The sequence below is a fragment of the Malaclemys terrapin genome, chromosome 22 (assembly GCF_027887155.1).
Source record: "Malaclemys terrapin pileata isolate rMalTer1 chromosome 22, rMalTer1.hap1, whole genome shotgun sequence".
NCBI lineage: Eukaryota > Metazoa > Chordata > Testudines > Emydidae > Malaclemys > Malaclemys terrapin.
This window is the reverse complement of record NC_071526.1, coordinates 10,660,103-10,673,417: the sequence shown is the minus strand read 5'-3', so window position 1 is coordinate 10,673,417 and position 13,315 is coordinate 10,660,103.

The following is a 13,315-nucleotide window of genomic DNA, read 5'->3' as shown; positions in this document are numbered from 1 at the left end:
GTTTGAGAACCATGCATTAGAATGACCTTTGTACTGTTAACTTATGCTCAAATACACACCAATGGGAGGCTCATCCTAGGGGGATGTCTGTGTGGTGCACTGGAATAGTCAGACTTATTCCAGAACGATGCCACACACTGTTCTGAATGTGTGTGGAAATTGTCACCAGCCCAGCAATGACCTCTTGCAACATTAGCCTCACTGCAAAGGATTGGAGGGAAGCATTAAAGAAAGGGGCTAATGTGTGCAGAATGCCTAGATAGGACCTTATTGTTTAAACTAGTCTGGTTTTAAGTTGGAGCTGGAAAAAAGCCTCCCCAATCAGAGGGCAGCATTGGTTGCTGATACTGGAGCCTGTTAGATGTAATTGACTCTTTTTGGGGAGGCATATGAAATGACACTGACTCCCTAGCACACTGGGGTCCTTGGCTAGGGCTTATTAGCATTACTGTAGTGCTTAGAATTATGATGAAAAATCCTAGTTGTGATAATGAGTAGAAATATTCTAAAAATACTCTCCAGGATTAATTAAAAAATAGTAGTAGGAGTGTTTCAGACTGAGGGATAGTACAACTAGGGTGAGATGAGTAATGTGTAGAATAGCACAAGCTGTAAACTTTATAAATTCTATTTCCTTGTCTTCTGACTCCCCTGTCCCTCCACCAAAGAAATCTTTCATCTTTGCCAATGCATCTAAATCCTGACCTATGATATGCATCTATCCCAGTGGAGAAAATGGACCAGGTTCCCAGCAGTGAAAGACTTGAGTGCTAAAATCAAGAAGCTAATGAGTTCCTCCCTCTGCTCCTTAAAGTATACATTTTTTGCTACAGGATAAAACTTGATTACATTCAAGGCAAAACTGTCCCAATTCCTTGCCTGACTTTTATTTATTTATTTATTTTTTCCAGAGTGATTTTTAAACAAACTAAATTCCCGTCCCACAAATGAAATAAAATGCTAAACCTACATCAATTCCAAATATGTATTACAGGTTAATGTTTTTAAAACTGAAATTAATTTGAGTGATGGAACTCTGTGGCCCAGCAGTTAGATGCAATGAAGGCCACATTTTTTGTAAGTTAATACAACTACTTTTATTTCACTCATTTTGCAATGTGTTAAACTGTAGTCTGATCTTGCTCATACTGTACGTATTGGCAGGGCGTTTCTCTTTGGTGCTGGGGTTGTGAACTTTACTTGTTTTTGCTTTCTGTGTTCATTTAAATAATGCTCTTCTCTGTGCATCGGCCAATCAGGGCTCCTTCCTAAATTGCAGTGTAATGATAGACGTTTCTTTTGTGGTTTAGATAAAATCCTGTCTGAGGAAACCTACAGTAATTATACCCCGCCCCTTGGAACATTGCCCTCTCGTTTAAAGTGCTGCACTTTTTTCCTCCTGAACATTGACTGTTTGCGCAAGCTCAAATGAACCTTGTACTAACAATCTGCATATGAACTTGGGAGGCTTTTGTGTACTGTTTTTTCTTTCCTACCAAGGATTGGTGTTCATGATTCTTTTATGCTTGTGTGCGCTAATTAAATGTCTTTCTAAACTTCTACTGAAGAGCTGTAAGAGAGGAGAAAAGGGTAATGAACTTCTACTAGAATACAAAGGATACTGCTTCAAGGTAAACTAGCAAAAAATGTTTAAACACAAACCATTTTAACAGGGCCCCACAACTCTCAGGAGACCGTGCCAAGTAGCATGTGCTGTGCCTCATTTTCTTTTTCAGTCATGGGGTGAGCAGCTGATGCAAAGTGCTGGTTATTCTTACAGGTACAGTTCCCACCAGTTAACAAAGAGGGATTTGTTACACCTCATATTGGAGGCCACAAAATGCCTCAGTGTGTCTGACCTATCTGGTGAATACTTATGAAAATACAGTAGAATAATAATACCCAGCTCTTACAGTGCTTTCCATCTGTCGATCTCAAAGTGCTCTATGAAGGAGATCAATATCATTATCCTCATTTTAGAGATGGGTAAATTGAAGTACTGAGGTGAAGTGACTTGTCCCAGGTCATCCAGCTGGCCAGTGGTAGAGACAGGAATAAAAACATTGGTCTTCAGAGTCCCCATGCAGTGCTCTGTCCACTAGACTGCACTGCATCAGATTGGCTGGGAAACTGCTGACTAAAACAAAAGATAACTGTGTAAGGAATATTCTTCATGACAAATAGTTGTGCCAACTCTAATATTTACCCAGTTCGACTAACCTGTTCTATTGGCTGTAACTTGGAACTTTCAAATGTCCCACTGAGTAATATTGAGCATGGCCACAAGGTGGCACATTATAACCATGATTTTTGCCCGAGCCTGCCTGGCTTTTGAATTACCTCACGGTGTTGATGGTGATGATATCTAGCTCGTACTTAGCACTTTTATTAGATAAAGTATGCTTATTTTACTGAAGATGAGAGGTTTTTTTTAAAAAAAACTAAATTTACAAAAATAGAAATGCGAACTCTTACATTTTTGTTTTCAGGGAGAGCCCTGGAGACTGAAATTTTCTATACAGCAATGTAAGCTTTCCCCCAGGCCACTCCACTAATGTCCCTCCATGTGACACAGAAAGTTTCCGGAGGAGTCAAGGTGGCCCATTCAGTCTATGGCCTCTTTGCTGTTACTGCCACAATGTTCCCACTTGTGGTGGTGGTTTATTGATGTGGAGCCCCCTTCAGTGAGAACTCCAGTGAGACCCATCAAACTGATTTCACTGAAGTCACTGGAAATGGTATCCTAGAGGTGAATCTCCCTTGCTGCAGATTAAGCCCATTACTTCTTGTCCTACCTCTAATGGATACAGAGGACAGTGGCACTCTTACAGGAGACCTATCAGGATGCATAGAAACCATCCTCCAATCACTCCCCTCATGAAGAGCCAGCTTCCTCTAGGACACAACCGACTTCCTCCAGAAACTCAGCACCATTAACAACCCTCCCTCTGAACACCAACCCTGCCACTATGGATGTTACCTCCCTGTACACCAGAATCCCTCACAATGACAGCACGGCTGCTTGCCTCAACTATCTACAAGGCAATGGACAACACTTAGATACCCACCCCAAACACATCACCAAACTCGTCCATAACAATTTTACATTCAACAACAAACACTTTGTCCAAACTGTGGGAACATCATCGGTACTAGGATGGCTCCCAAATATGCCAACTTTTTCCTGGGCTGCCTTGAGGAAGAATTTCTGGACAAACACACCATGCAACCCATGATATACCTGAGATACATCTAGGATGACCAGACAGCAAGTGTGAAAAATCGGGACAGGGGTGGGGGGTAATAGGAGCCTATATAAGAAAAAGACCCAAAAATCAGGACTGTCCCTATAAAATCAGGACATCTGGTCACCCTAGATACATCAATGATATTTTCATCATCTGGACACATGACTTAAACTCCCTCCTAGATTTCCAGCACAACTTCAACCACCACCACCCATCCATCAAACACTCTCTAGAACACTTCCCTACTAGCATCAACTTCCTGGACACCGCAATCAGCTTCAGCAATGGAACTCTACAGACAACTACATACAAGAAACCCACTCATCGCCTCACCTACCTACACAGATCCAGTAACCACTCCAAACACACCAAGAAATCTGTTATCTACAGCCAGCACTCAGATACTTTGCACTTGTCTATTTATTTAAATTCATCTTGTTAAACTTAGACTAATTCTCCAGTTTGTCACGGTCCTTTTGAATTCTAAGGCTGTCCTCCAAAGTGTTTGCAACATCTCCCAGCTTGGTGTCATCTGCAGATTTTACAAGCATGTTCGCCACTCCATTATTCAAGTCATTAATGACAATATAGAATAGTACTGGACCCGGGACTGACCCCTGTGGGATCCCACTAGGTACACCCACCCAGTTTGACAGTGAACGATTGAGGGCTACTCTTTGACTACAGTCTTTCAACCAGTTGTGCACCTACCTTATAGTAATTTCATCTAGACTGCGTTTTCCTAGTTTGCGTGTGAGTCTGTCAGGAGAGACTTTCAAAAGCCTTACTAAAAATCAAGATCTATCATGTCTACTGCTCCCCCCACCCTCCCCATCCACTAGGACAGTAACCCTGTGCAAGAAGGACATTTAGGCTGGTTTGGCATGGTTTTTTTTCTTCTCAAATCTGTGATGGCTATTCCTTATAACCCTATATCATCCTCTAGGTGATTACAAATTGATTGTAAGCACCCATCTCCCTTCCCTACCCTGCGTCCCCCCCCCTTCCTATCAGTGCTGTTGAGAAGCTGTAGGTGACTACTGTGAATTAGATCCCTTGAATCTCAAACAGGTTTCACTGCCTTGATCCTTTTTGTTTTCGATTTATAGACCAGGACTGCCCCCTCCCCCTCCCCAAGCTCTAGGTGCATGTTGAGGGCCTTCTACCTAGAATGAACAGCAGACAACACCCAGGCATAGAAATCTCGACACTCTCCGCTCTGGTGCATCAGCTGATCTTGCAGTGAGATCATGATACTGGCCTCCAACCATAAAGGACTTTTATGGATTAAAACAAGCAAGTAGAATTGCACCTAGAAACGGATGGGCACGTTACATGCTCACTGTGACATCTGAATGCTTTTAAAAAACAATCTGAATCCAGATGAGTGGTTGCCACCCAGCCCTGAGTTCTCTTTCCAGCAGCTGATGGGAAGCTGTACAAAATCCTATCGTTCTTACCCTGTCATTCTTATTTTGCCCACTACAGGCAGAGTCGTATATGTTCTCTGTCTTGCATTTTGGCTCATACTGTATTCTTCGAGCAGTCAAGCCATTCTATGTGCTAGAAAAATCTGATGTGGCATTCTCGAGTGCAAGGTATATCCAACGTTCAGGAGTCCTTACTATTAAGTCATCTAACTCTGGTCAGGGAAGGACTCGGAGATGACATGGTAGTAAAAATATGTGAGCTCTGTTTATGCTCTAGCTCAGTGGTTCTCAACCAGGGGTTCACATACCCCTGGGGGTATGCAGAGGTCTTCCAGGGGGTACATCAACTCCTCTAAATCAGTGTTTCTCAACCCGAGGGCTGCAGCCCCAGGGGAGTCACAGGACAGGTTTAGGGGGATTGCGAGTGCAGGGTCAGCATTAGAGATTGGCAAGCAGGACAATGCTCGGGGCCCCAAGCCAACGGGGGCCCCACAAAAATAAGTTACATGCTTCAGCCCTGTCCCCTGGGGCTCAGCCTTCAGACAAGGCTCACAAGTGAAAAACAGGCTGAAGTACAATATTTATATTCCAATTGATTGATTTGATAATTATATGGTAAAAATGGGAAAGTCAGCTATTTTCAGTAATAGTGTGGCTATGACACTTTTTTGTATTTTTTATGTCTGATTGTGTAAGCAAGTAGTTTTTAAATGAGGTGAAACTTGGGGTACGCAAGACAAATCAGACTGCTGAAAGGGGCACAGGAGTCTGGAAAAGTTGAGAACCAGGTCTAGGTACACTATTGCTAGCACTGGTGGAGAATTACAGGTCAAATGTGTTCGTCTCTAAGGTGCCACAAGTCCTCCTGTTCTTTCTGCGGATACAGACGAACACGGCTGCTGCTCCAAAAAGAGGAACTTGGGATCCAATTGAAACTGCAAGCGCAATTTGAGATCAGCAAAGTGGACAACATTTTCCAAAGCACTCAAGTGAGTTCAACTGAAAGTGAGGGGGATTTAGGCACTTCTGAAAATGGTTTTCCAATGTGTTTACAGGGGGCTGGATCCTTACATTGATTGACACCAGCTAACTCCATTGAAGTCAGTGGATCTCTGCTAACTTGCGGCCATCGGCAGCTGAGGTTCTGGTTCCATACATGTATAAGGTCCTTTGTCAGGTTTTTTCTGGGATTTTAAGGTGTCTGTTGGGGTGATTACCAAGCACTACCACAGAGCAGTACTAATTGGATGAATGCATTGATGGGAGCAATTGCAGGGTATTCTCCCTTGGAAAGCGCATTGCGTTGGTCCCCTCTGGATGGAGGAGGAGGACACGTGAAAGCGGAGGTGATTTTCCTGAAGTCTCTCAGACAAAGGCAGCACTTACGCTACATTCCAACAAGTGAACTGCAGCCCCCGGACTGCAGAACCGGATGCATCATGCCATGTACGCCCGAGCCAAGCTACCTTTGCTTTACAATAAGAAAGTGGGTGGGGGAGGAGAGAGGCGCTGCTGCTCAGGGCTGGGAAAAAAGGGGCTTCTAGTTCTTGGTGGCTGCTCTCTTCCAGTCTGCTAAGGGAAGCTGGAGCTGGCTGGGTTATTGCTGGCAGACGAGGCCTCAGAAACCTTCGCTGTTGTACCTGGAGAGGAATGTTGGCTTATTGACTAGGGCTTTATGGCATTCAGCATGCTTTGTGCATGCTGCTAGCAGGCTGTGATGGGAGCCGCTGGGGACTGTTCCTATGTGTGCTTTCGTGGGTCTGCCAGCCAGGAAGGCGCAGGCTGCCGTCAAAGGTTTGGTAAAAGGGCCCGGCATTAGCAGGAACAATCCCCATCTGCTCGGCTGCTGCTATTACTCACCTCTGCCTTTACCAGAATAGCTGGTTGAATTCCAGCACGGTAAACAAACTGAGCATAGTAAACAGTGACTCATGCTGAGAGCTAAAATAAGAGCGGATGTTTTTAACACTTGGCATTTCCAGCGTGGGACTCTCCTGTCCCACAAAGTTTGCTGAGGGATTCCTCATTTCCCGCTCTGGGTGCCCCTCTGACTCCCCCATTCTCACTCTCCACACAACTGTTGACCCACAGCTGCAAAGCGTGAGAAGGACCAAGCGTGTGGGCCTGGCACTCAGGTGTGAAATAGCTCACTGGGGTTTTCACACCTCGTCCCATCTGATCTGTGCACAAAAAGCTGGGGTCAGCAGTGTCTGATTTGCCCTGTTCTCCAACCGGACCTGCCCAGCTTTCCGCAGTGACGGTAGCGCTTTGCTCTTCGCAAGTGCTTTCCACCCCCGCTGGATACTCACACCAGCTGAGATCACTGCAGCCGGGGACAGGGGTGAAGTTAGTAGCCTGATTTTTTTTTTCCAGAGGTGCTGGGTGCCCTTGGCTCCTACTGCTGTCAATGGGAGCGTGGGGGCTCTGCACCTTGAAAATCAGCCCACCCGTGGCTTACCCAAGCCGTGCACAGTGACTCTGTGGCAGAGATGTAGGACTCTTGGCTGCCAGGCTTATGTCTCCTTCACTCGTCTGGAGAACCACCCAAGTCAGGGGCTAGTATTATCTCGGTACGTACATGGACAGCGCAGTCTAGCAGTTAGAGTGGGGCCCTGAAAATCAAGACCACTGGAGTCTGATTTCTGCCACTGACTTCCCGACTGACCTTGGCCAGGGCCGTTGCTCTGGGTGGCAGGATTCAGTTACTGCAGGTTTGGGAAGTGCTATGAGATCCTAAAGAAGGGCAGAAAGTCGCTCTCCGGCTCAGCACTTGGTGGTCTCCTGTTGCTACACGAGCAGCAGTAAGAAAGCCCTTAAGAAGAACCAGACGTATGGTATTTTCACAGTCCAGAAAGGCGCCCACCATCCCCCGCGGGGTAGTGTCGTTAGCAGGAAAAGCAAGCTCGAAGCTCAGCCATTGCTAGTCGCTGTGTGCCCTCCCGATGGCACTCTGATCTCTTCCCTTCCCTGCGGGCTGAGATGCTGGCGCCCTGCGTGCAGCTGCCTGTCACTTTCCCTGCCGGAAGCGAAGGTCGGACTGCAACTCGTGTGTTTTCTTTACCCAGACCTCCCTCCCCGTTGCTCCTTTATTATTTCAGATGGGCTCGACGGAGACTTCCACCCCCGTGATGATGGGCCAGGGGAAGCCGAAGTGAAACATATCCCCTTAGAGTTTTGCTAAGGCCCCAATTCAGCAGGTGAGTGGTCCCATTGGCCTCAATGGGGCTAATCGTGTCCTTAAAGCTATGCACATGGATAAGTCCCAGGCTGAATTGGGGCCTGATTCTCCAGAAGGACCCATGGATCCGTGTAGGGGTTGCCTACTGACATGGGAGGTCGTCTTTGATCATTCAGTGCTGAGAGTTTGAACCATCTCCAGCCCTTTCGGGCCTTGTGCATGCTGGGAACAAAATCATTGTCGCTACGATGGTGTCTGAGCAGGGTTGGAACTAGCAGAGTTCTGGCTCGTTTCCTTGAGCAGCGCTGGCTGGGCGTTTATCTGCCAGCGGTGGTGCTGATGGTGGAGTGGGCGTAGCATGGTTCTCAGAAGATACCCCTGCCCTCAGTCGTCGGGGAAAGCAGACCCAACTTTGCTACCAACACTGGCCTTGTCTGCCGTAAAGCTCCCACCAGTGCTAGCACCGTCCTGCTGGGGCCAGCACTACGTCTGTGACTGTCAATGGAACTCACTGGAGCAGGGTTAAAGCAGGGCTTGGGCTTGTCCACCGTGCAAGACCCAGCTGTGTTGAGACACTTCTTTGTTCTAACTAGGGCCCCTACCATGAAGCTGTTCCAATGTAAATGGGACCTATGTAGTCTTCTAGTTACAGAGATCCTTCGGGCCGGGAAGAAGCGGAGACTTGTGTACGACAGGTGCCACAGATAACTAGGCAAAGTGGAAGCGAAATGTCCTGTAGGATAATCCCAAGTGTGAGAAGGGTTCAGAGGCAGCCTCACCCCAGTCACAGCAAGGACAGTGTGAGCTGTCGCGCTCGGGTCAGTGAGAGAGACATGAAGTGAGCAAGGGGGATGATACAATGCACTCAATAAATGCACCAGGGAGAAGGCTGGACAGATACGGTGGGAAGAGAACAGGGAGATGGAAATAACTGAACAGGGGCCAGACCTGTAATCATCACTGTTAGCGATTTGCACCCGAGTGGCACCTAAAGGCCCCAGCCGCGTCGTGCTAGGTGCTGTACAGACATAGAGCAAAGAGACGAGCCCTGATCTCCTGCTCCCAGGCTGCGTCTACACTATAGCTATGCACCATGCCAGCATAGCCCGCTCGCGTAGGTGCAGCCTATGCCAACTGGAGCGTTTCTGAGATTGTAGGGACACCGCTTCCCAGAAGGGCTTTAGCTATTCGGAGGGCAGCCGTCTTCTGTTGACCGAGCTGCATCGACACTGGGGTTGTGTTGGCATAGCGACGTCAGTCAGGCGTGGCTTTTTCACAACTGTGACCGAGGTAGCTATGCCGACAGAACTTTCAAGTGTAGACCAGACCTAAATATATGCAAAAGACAACAGGTGACGGCAGCGAACAGGCAGGAGGAGCACAAGATAACAATGAGATGATGCTCTGGTACTGGGCCGATGCTGGCTCCAGGCGGTGCCTCTGGCCAGGCAAGGGGGAGCTGGGCTGATCCGTGTTCCTGGCATTGGCCCTTCCGGCAGCGTGGGGCTGATGACAAGGCAGGAAGGAACTGACTCTGCTGGAGAAAGGTGATTGTTGAGCACTGGACTCTGTTTCGTCTGTGGTATAAACAAACCAGTCTGGGCTGTAGCCCCAGGTGGATTTTCCTTTCCACTTTCCTTCAAGTCACCCTTCCTTTTGGCGCCATCGCTTCCGGCAATCACGCTTCTCGGAAGCTGGGGGCTGCAGTCACTCACCGCCAGCTGGAGTCGCACCACGTATCGACCTGCTGCAACAGCGTGCCCACTCGGTAGTGCTGCCAGTGGCCTGCTGAGTCCAGGACAGTGTATGAGCAGGAGCCAATCCCTAAAAAGTGTGTAAGTGTAAAAACACTGTTGCAACTTCTGTTATAAACGAACCCCAACTTTCATTGTAAAGAGCCAAGCTGCAGCCCTGAGAAGGACAGGAGCGAAACGCATCCCCTGGGAGGGAGGGTGAGCTGTGGGGGGGGTGATATCGTTCCTCGGGCTCGGTGCCTAATCGCACTTTTCCATCTCTCGCATCTCTGCTCCTGCCTCTCAAAACTGGGCTGGAGCGTGAAGAACTGAGACTGGTTTCAAGTCTGAATTAGCTGAGAGCAGACGGAACAAGCTGCCCTGTGTCTGCTTCAGCTCCGCCTGCAGCCCCCGCCGGGGGCAGCGTGTGGTTTACAGATCTGGTCAATTTCCCTGCCTCGGTGCTGAGGGCTGTGTGGGGGCCTTTCCCTGCAGAATGAACAGCCCTTGGACAGGTCAAAGGGCAGATGTAAAAATAACCCCTGGTGCTCACTCCACCTTCCTGCAATTTATAAACTCCCCAGGAAAGACTAAGGGCCGGAACCTTCCACTGGCTGGGGAGTGTTTGGCCAGGAAATGCACCAGCAGGACTTGTGCTATCCCTCTGCTGGTTCAGAATCTCGTGTCTAGAACCGTTGTAGGGACAGCCGGACACGTCCCTGCTCAGGGACAGTGAGAGGTTTGCACTCAGGATCAGGGCTTGTGGGGGTTCATGGGCCTAATTCCCCTCTGGTGTTGCTTCACTGCAACGTGTGTTGGGGATGGATCTGGGCCAGGGAGTAAAGGCAGCAGATACAGAGAATTTCCGGGAACTCCCCCTGCTATCCTCCTTGCGGTCCCTGCCAGTCCCAAGGTCCCGTCAGACACAGCCGGGTGTCAGCCCATCAGCGCTCAGCAGGGCTCCCCGGGGAAGGTGAGTTCCTGCTGCCGGGCTGGACCCCTGCCTCTGAATAATGAGGTGTAAAATGTGAAACAGCTGGGGCCCTGTATCACTTTGTCTCCTTCCAGACACAGGGCTGGCAGGGAGAGGGCCGAGAGAGAAGCGGCTGTTTGCTGCAAGGGGCTGAGGGTTATCTCCCAGCACAGACAGTGACACCCGCGCCATTGGTGCAACCTCCCCCACCTCCACTGCCCCAAATGGCAGATCAAGCTGTGAAAGCACAGAGAAACTGAGCAGGGAGAATGGTGTGAGGGTGGAGCTTGGTCTACGGCGGGGGGGGGAGGAGAATGGGACATAGACTCCGGGATTTAGGCCCAGGTCCTCGCTTCCTTTGTTGTGATGGGAATTAGGTGCTGAAAAACCTTGGTGATTTGGGGGTTAATGACAGCAGGGCTTGTTTGGAACAGCTGGGGGAATTGGGTGGGTAAAATCCAGCCCTGAGCACTGTTTAAACAGCGATGGCCCCCGTGCGGTATTTGGATGTGACCATTGGTGGTAAAGTCGCACGCACAGACCGCAGCTCATATTAGTAGTATTGGTGGCTTGTCATACGTTGTGCTCGGTGCTGCACATATGCCTGGGGAGAGTCCTGCCCTGAATGGCGCAGTCGACATGAACCAGACAGGAAGGATCCTTGCCCCCATTTTATAGATGGGGGAAAATAAGGCTCAGAGAGGTGACGTGACTTGCCCAGGCTCACTCAGGCATCTGTGGTAGAGCCGCCACAGAACGCAGCTCTTCTGTGTCCCAGTCCATAAGACCAGCCTTCCTCTGCAGCCACTTAAAAGGCCAGAGATTTCCTGTGAATGTCTGAGTCAGACAGCCTGTGCCGCTCGGGCAGCACGCAAACAGGGCAAAGTCAGGGCCCCAATTGAAACCTGCCAGGAGATCAACTGCGGCCACAAATGGATTCTTCCTGGCTATGTGTGCATGCAGCCCCCTCCAGTATGCTAGAGACAGAGATGGGGGGTCAGCAGCAGGGGAGTGGAGGGTCTTCTCATCAGGAAAGAAGAGGGAGAGGTATGGATGGTAAAGCAGAGAGGAGGAAGGTAGGCAGAGTTAGCACCGGGATGTCATTTCAGAAAAAATTGGGGGAGGGAGGGAAGTCATGTTGTTATATGTAATTGTCTATTTCCTGCAAAGCCTGGGGGGTTGAGTGGAAGACACAATTGAGCATATAGACCAATGAAAAGTCTGGGGGCTGGGTGGGAACCAACTGCCCCCTTGCCCCATAGCAAATGATGCCCCTGGTTAGGAGGGGGCAGATTGTGTGTAACAGAGCATAAGGCAGATGTAGTGCACTAGGCCTGGCAGGACAGGGGTTAATGCTGGGTGTGAGCAGGAGGGAAAGGGTTAATGTGCTGGGTGTGAGCAGGAGGGCAGGGGTTAATGCAGGCTGCATGGGGTCAGGAGGGAAGGGGGTCAGAAGGGAAGGGGTTAATGCAGGCTGGGGGGGACAGAAGGGGTTAATGGGCTGGGGGCGAGCGGGAGGGAAGGGGTTAATGCAGGCTGGGTGGGGTCAGGAGGGAAGGGGTTAATGCAGGCTGGCGGGGGGCGAGCGGGAGGGCAGGGGTTAATGCAGGCTGGGGGTGAGCAAGAGGGAAGGGGTTAATGCAGGCTGCGTGGGGTCAGGAGGGAAGGGGGTCAGAAGGGAAGGTGTTAATGCAGGCTGGGGGACACAGAAGGGGTTAATGGGCTGGGGGCGAGCGGGAGGGAAGGGGTTAATGCAGGCTGGGTGGGGTCAGGAGGGAAGGGGTTAATGCAGGCTGGCGGGGGGCGAGCGGGAGGGCAAGGGTTAATGCAGGCTGGGGGTGAGCAAGAGGGAAGGGGTTAATGCAGGCTGCGTGGGGTCAGGAGGGAAGGGGGTCAGAAGGGAAGGTGTTAATGCAGGCTGGGGGGGACAGAAGGGGTTAATGGGCTGGGGGCGAGCGGGAGGGAAGGGGTTAATGCAGGCTGGGTGGGGTCAGGAGGGAAGGGGTTAATGCAGGCTGGCGGGGGGCGAGTGGGAGGGCAGGGGTTAATGCAGGCTGGGTGTGAGCAGGAGGGAAGGGGTTAACAGGCTGGGGGCGAGTGGGAGAGAAGGGGTTAATGCAGGCTGGGGGTAGAAGGCAGGCGTTAATGCAGGCTGGCGGGGGGGCGAGCGGGAGGGCAGGGGTTAATGCTGGGGGTGAGCGGGAGGGACGGGGTTAATGCAGGCTGGGGGTGAGCGGGAGTGCAGGGGTTAATGCAGGCTGGGGTTGAGCGGGAGTGCAGGGGTTAATGCAGGCTGGGGGCGAGCGGGAGGGACGGGGTTAATGCAGGCTGGGGGCGAGCGGGAGGGACGGGGTTAATGCAGGCTGGGGGCGAGCGGGAGGGACGGGGTTAATGCAGGCTGGGGTTGAGCGGGAGTGCAGGGGTTAATGCAGGCTGGGGTTGAGCGGGAGTGCAGGGGTTAATCCAGGCTGGGGGCGAGCGGGAGGGACGGGGTTAATCCAGGCTGGGGGCGAGCGGGAGGGCAGGGGTTAATGCAGGCTGGGGGCGAGCGGGAGGGACGGGGTTAATGCAGGCTGGGGGCGAGCGGGAGGGACGGGGTTAATGCAGGCTGGGGGCGAGCAGGAGGGCAGGGGTTAATGCAGGCTGGGGGCGAGCGGGAGGGACGGGGTTAATGCACAGGGAGGGGCTGGCTCTCCCCTGACCGTGAATATCCACCAGCCGCTGCCTGCCCTGGCGGAGCTCAGTTCCCTGGG